This window comes from Pongo pygmaeus, chromosome X (genome assembly GCF_028885625.2).
Source record: "Pongo pygmaeus isolate AG05252 chromosome X, NHGRI_mPonPyg2-v2.0_pri, whole genome shotgun sequence".
Taxonomy (NCBI): Eukaryota; Metazoa; Chordata; class Mammalia; order Primates; family Hominidae; genus Pongo; species Pongo pygmaeus.
Genome location: NC_072396.2, coordinates 69,525,604 through 69,532,068, shown reverse-complemented (window position 1 = coordinate 69,532,068; position 6,465 = coordinate 69,525,604). Strand labels below are relative to the sequence as shown.

General features: G+C 43.8%; 1 pseudogene; it reads right to left on the bottom strand.

The window, feature by feature from the left end:
• Positions 1-2,741: 2,741 nt before the first annotated feature.
• On the bottom strand, positions 2,742-4,361 carry LOC129024831 (pyruvate kinase PKM-like; annotated as a pseudogene).
• Between the last annotated feature and the right edge of the window lie 2,104 nt (positions 4,362-6,465).

Sequence of the window (6,465 nt, the reverse complement as noted above, 5' to 3'; positions counted from 1 at the left end):
TTTTACCACCAGGCAACACAGCTGCACTCACTGTTAGCCTCAATTTTGCTAGATGTGGTGAAGACACAACCCACCACCATCGTGCTTTTAGGAATTTTGACATAAATTTTAAAAACATAGTTACAGTTTTCTGTTTAGAAATCATCCCTGCTGTTGCAGCACTTGTTCTTGCAGTCCCGGTCCTAAGATCACTGCATTAGGTAAGGGAGAGAAAAATCATTTTTTAAGATAATTTGGGAAGAAAGAAAAAAAATACATAGTTTTAATACCAATGTACTCCTCCCTTGGTGAGAACTGCATGATTATACATGCATCTTCCCCATTATCTCTTCCCCCAGATCAACCAGAAACAAAACAAAACAAAATAAAACAGAAAAGTCTAACAGGGGCACTACATTCCTATTCATGTTGAGTGTGAGCACACACTAATGAAGGCATGTAAGCCAGCTCTTTATTCCTTTATCTTCCCCTGTCTTAGACAACCAATTGAAACCAATTGCCTGTTCTACTTCTCCATCAAATTATTACTCTAAGGAGGATATCTCTCTGCCTATTGTTGGAATTTGTGGACTGTGCAGTGTGCTCTTTGGTCTGAAAAAAATGATGGTCAGCCATCCAAATCCATGCAATGTTTTGTGTTTTTTTTTTTTTTTTTTTTTTTTTTTGGCACTCTGAGCATTTTCATCGTTCATTGGACAACCAAAGCCTACTCCAGAGTTATTGTCTATTCTTGTCAAGACCCACTTTCAGCCCTTCAGGGCTGCAAGCATCAGTCTCACTTGCCAGTTATGTTCAGGGCCTTCCCACCAGAGAAATCTGCCCAGTAGTAATCAGCAGTCTCTGTCTCTCTTGCTGAGAAATGGAAGAGTTTTTCCGGAATTTTGTGCCTGAGAGTGTGCAAAAGGAACATGTCTAGATTCAGCATGTCTCTGCGCTGCTACAATACCTCCATATCCACTTATCTGATGGACCCAGATGGCCACCTCAACGGAACACATGGGGATATCTGCTTGTCAATTTCAGTCACTTTCTGAACCTGGAAGAGAGTTCTGATGGCCATTGACTTGTTCTACTTTAATGCACCCCTCAAATCTCCGCGGAGCCATGCTCCATATGGGCATTCTTTTAACAGGCCAGGCTCCCATTCCCCTGATATCCGAGCATATAGCCAGGCTATTGGTCACAGCCCGTGGGCTAGTAAAAACTTAAACACAGGCGCTTGTACCATTGTTTAATTTTTCCATCACTGTTAAAAAAACAGCATGCAATTCAGCTCATGGAGCAGGCCTGTTTTTACCTTCTTTGGTCTAAAGTAACAGCCTTCTAAAGAGGATGGTGTCCATTTACCTTGGAATTGCCATCTGTGAACCAAGTAGCTCTTGGTTGGTCAGTTGAGAACTATTTATCCGGTACTGTAGAATCCAACAGTTTTTCATGCAGTTACAAGTAAATTGTGGAAGAAAAAAAATCCCTGCTTGAGAGTATCTCCTCCTTGCATTCTCCAGGTAGCATGATCCTCTATAATCCATTTTCATTTTATTATAAACCTCTTCTGGACACTGCCATCCCCATTAGAATATATATCTGACATCACCTGATAGAGCATGGGGATTTCAGGTGTCATAGGGGTAGCTTTAGCTAAGGCAGTAAATGCCCCTCAACTGGATAAGTAAGTAATTTGTCACTACCAGCCAGCACTTTGGCTTCTACTCTACACTGTGTGAACTTGGGCAATCATACAGATTCTCATTTGGTGTGTCCAAATAATGTTGCTTGAAGGGTAAATTTAAGTGCCCTCTGTTTTACAGTAGCAGGTAGAAGAAACATTCCCTAATAATCTACAATGTTCATTCCCATAATACAGTCCCTTATATTTTTATAAGGGATACAGTCCCTTATATTTTTATGTTATGGTTTGAAAAACTTCTTTTCCTTACCCCAAGGCAATTGTACCCTTTCTTGTGCAAAAGACTTTGTGCAAAACCCAGCCAAGGGTTGAATCAAAGAACCCTGGCCCTTTTGTCAATTTTTATCTTGATTAATCTGCCCTACTCTTGCACCAGGCAATTTCAGATTAGATTTTTAATTATAATCTCTGCCTTTCAGCTTTTGTGTGTGTGTGTGCTTCAGCTGTTGTTTACTGACATACAGGTAGGCTCTATAACAACGGACCTGGAGGTGGCTGCAGCAGTGGGGAGAAATGGAAGGTGAAGGGTGGAGTGTTTGCTGCAGGAAAGCTGAGTGGAGGGTGGGGACAGGTGCAAATAAGGGAGGTCCAGAAGGTTGGGAAAGCAAGTATGGGCGAGGGCCAGAGTCTGCTTAAACTGAAACCACTGCCCCATGCCCTAAGGCCCCTAACTCTTGCTGGCTGTTTCCTGACCCCGGGCCAGGGTTGGGAGGCCTCTGGGCATCCATTTAATAAAGGAACTGAACAGAGCACAGAAAGGAAAGGAAGCTGTCACCCTTTTGCCATAGACTCCAGGGTCCTCCAGTCCTGCATTCCTCCTTCTTCCCGTGCTTGGGTAAGGCCACATGCTGGGCAGCCAGGCTCTGGACTGTCCCACCCAAGAGCAGGTTCTAAAACCAGCCATGTTTCAGCAAGGCATTAATCTTCTTCCCTGGTGACCCAGCCCAGCAGTGCCACATTACAGCCCACAGTGAGCTCTAAAAGTGTTGCTGGCCTAATGGATGGGTTGAGGGAGCCGGGAGGGACAGGGGCTGGAGGAGGGGCTCTGGGTCCATCATGGCATGGAAACAACACGCATGGTGTTGGGGAAGCTGCAGCCAGGGCACCACCTGGTCAGTACAATAACCAGATCTCCCTTCTTGAAGAAGCCTCCGGCCTTGCCAACATTCATGGCCAAGTTCACCCGGTGGTCCACATTCTCAGCCCAGGCCTACTGGACTGCGTCCTTGCACAGCACAGGAAAGATGCTACGGTACAGGTGGGCCTGACGAACTATCTGGGGATTCCATGTCACAGCAACGATGGGTGTACGTGGGCGGTATCTGGTCACCAGAACTGCCAGACTTGGTGAGGACGATTATGGCCCCACTGCAGCACTGGAAGGCCTCCATGGTGCCCACATCGGTGGCTTCTGTGGGGTAACTGGTAATGTGTGCCAGGAGGCGGGGCTCCTCAAATAACTGCAAGTATTAGAAGGTGGCCTCTGCTTCACCGACAACCAGGTGCTGCATCCGAACTGCCTCCAGAGGATAATCCCCTTTGACTGTTTCTCCAGACAGCATGATGCAGTCCACTCTGTCCAGGACTGCATTGGCCACATCACTGTCCTCACCCTGAGTGGGGTGGAGCTTCATGATTATGCTCTCCATCATCAGAGTGGCACAGATGACAGGCCTCCCAGCTCGGTTGCAGCACCCAATCATCATCTTCTGAGCAAGGAAGACCTTCTCTGCAGGAATCTCAATGCCTATATCATCATGAGCCACCATGATCCCATCACTGGTCTTCAGGATTTCATCAAACCTCCAATCCCCCTCATGATTCTCATTTTTGCTGATTACTTTGATGTTCTTTCCCTTCTCTCTGAGGACCTTCCTAATTTCATGGGCATCAGATGCCTTGCGGATGAAGGAGGCAAACACCATGTCAACATACTGCTCAACCCCAAACTTCAGGTCCCGGATGTCCTTCTCTGGCATGGCAAGCAGGTCCACAGCAGTCCCGGGAAGGTTCACACCCTTCTTGCTGCCCGAGGAGCCACCATTTTCTACCTCCATCACGAGGAAGTCTGCACCTTTCTGCTTCACCTGGCGAGAAGGAAGCCCATCATCCAAGTAGATCTTGCTGCCAATTTCTACCACCTTGCAGATGTTCTTGTAGTCCAGCCACATGATGTACTCATCACGCTTTTCCATGTAGGCATTATCCAGCATGATTTCGAGAGTGGCTCTCTTCTTCAGATTCACGTCTGCAGTGCAGCAGCGCTGCAGTTACCTGAGGAGCCCCGCCTCCCGGCGCCCATTACCAGTTACTCCACAGAAGAGCCCAGTTCGAATCTCAGGTCCTTTAGTGTCCAGAACCTCGGCAACGGGCTCATAGAGGATGGGGGTCAGAAGCAAAACTTTGTGGCTGTGCACACGTTCTCTCCATGAGAGAAGTTCAGACCAGCCACATTCATACCAGACTTAATCATCTCCTTCAGCATCTCCACCGATCAGGGAGCTGGGCCGATGGTACAGATGATTCCAGTGTTCCTGGCTGCCATGGATGGCGAGTCAATGTCCAGGTGGCACGTGTGTTCCAGGAATGTGTCAGCCATGGCTGCATGCAGCTTCTAGGTCTGAATGAAAGCAGTCCTGGCTTCACTACGGGGCTTTGACATGGCCGCTGAGGTCCTCCGGCACTGACTGACTGGGGCTAGGCTGCAAACGCGGAGAGGTCAAGAGCCCCGGGACGCACAGCTGCTGCGCCCCTTCCAGCTTTTTAAAATTTCTGTAAACTGGGAGAAATACAGAGAACTGGTTAGGGACCTTTTAATATTGGGTGACGAGAAGTGGCTCCCTTTTGTCCATCCAATCTTTGATAGTGTTGCATTAAGACCTTCGTTTTAACCCCATCAATTTTAATTTTCTTTATTCTGCTTCTTAACCATCTGAAGATTTTCACCTGGCCGGGACAAGTCCCATGACTCTCCTTTTCTTTTTCTTCTTAATTTGTTTTCTTTGTTCACCTTATTTCTTTTTTAATTTTCATCTTTTACTTTAAAATGATGTGCAGGTTTGTTATATAGGTAAACATGTGCCAATGTAGTTTGCTGCACAGATCATCCCATCACCCATGTATTAAGCCCAGCTTCCTTTAACTCTTCTTCCAGATGCTCTCCCTACTACCACCCTCCTCACCTTCCAACCAGTGTGTGTTTTTCCTCCCCATGTGTCCATGCCTTCACATCATTCAGCTCCCACTTACAGTGAGAACACATGGTATTTGGTTTTCTGTTCCTGCATTAGTTTGCTAAGGATAATGGCCTCCAGCTCCATCCATGTCACTGCAAAGGACATGATCTTCTTCCTTTTGATGGCTGCATAGTATTTTATGGTGTATATGTACCACATTTTCTTTATCTAGCCTATCATTGATGGGCTTTTAGGTTGATTCAATGTCTTTGCTATTGTGAATAGTGTTGCAGGGAACAAACACGTGCATGCATCTTTACAATAAAAATACTTATATTCCTTTGTGTATATACCCAGTAATGGGATTGCTGAGTCCAATGGCATTTCTTTCTCTAGGTCTTCAAATTTGCCACACTGTCTTCCACAATGGTTGAACTAATTTACAGTCCCACCAACCGTGTAAAAACGTTCCTTTTTCTCCACAACTTCACCGGTATGTGTTGCTTTTTTACTTTTTAATAATAGCCATTCTGACTGGTGGGAGATGGTATCTCACTGTGGTTTTGATTTGCATTTCCCTAATGATCAGTGGTGTTGAAATTGTTTGTTAGCCGCACGTATGTCTTTTTTTGAGAAGTGTTTCTTTATGGCCTTTGCTCACTTTTTAATGGATTGGTCCCTGTCATAGCGGAGAGCGAAGCTCTGCTGGCCTTAGTTAGAGTCAGCACATTGGAGGATGAATTTGGACCAGACCCAGCCAGAGAAGAAATGCCCATCCTAGCAGGATGCAACATGAATGGAACTGGATGTCATTATTTTAAGTGAAATAAGCCAGTCATGTAAAGACAAACCTCACTTGTCATCATTTATTGGTGGAATTTAAAAATCAAAACAATTGAACACATGGATATAGAGAGTAGAAGGATGGTTACAAGTGGCTTGCAAGGGTACTAAGGGAACTGTGTGGGAGCTGGGGATGGTTAATGAGTACAAAAAAAAAGAATGGATAATATCTAGTGTTTGATAGTATAAAAAGGTAGCTATAGTCAAAATAATTTACTGTAACTAAAAGTGTATAATTGGATTTTTTGTAACACATACAGTAACTGCTCGAAGGGATAGATACCCCATTTTCCATTATGTGATTATTATGCATTGTATGCTTGTATCAAAAATATCTCATATACCACATAAATATATACATACCTACTATGTACACACAAAAATTTTAAACAAATTAAAATTAAAATAATCTTTCTGGGATTTTAATGACTTAAGTTAAAACTATGTATGAATTTGTAATATTTGAGGTTCCTGATCCATGAAAACAGATGTCTCTTCAGTTGTATAAATCGTCTTCAATTTAATCAACATTTTGGAGTTTTCAGCAAACAAGTCTTGATTCTAAGTAATTTACTTTCTTTGAGAGTCCATAAGTTGTATGGTGTTTTTAATTTCAGTTTTCATGTGTTCATTGCTAATATATAGAAATGTAAATGATTTTATGTTAATTTTGAATACTGTGACCTTGTGGAATTCATTTGAAAGTTTTAGGTTATTTTTCTATTTTTATAATTTTATTTTTTAAATTTTACTTTAAGT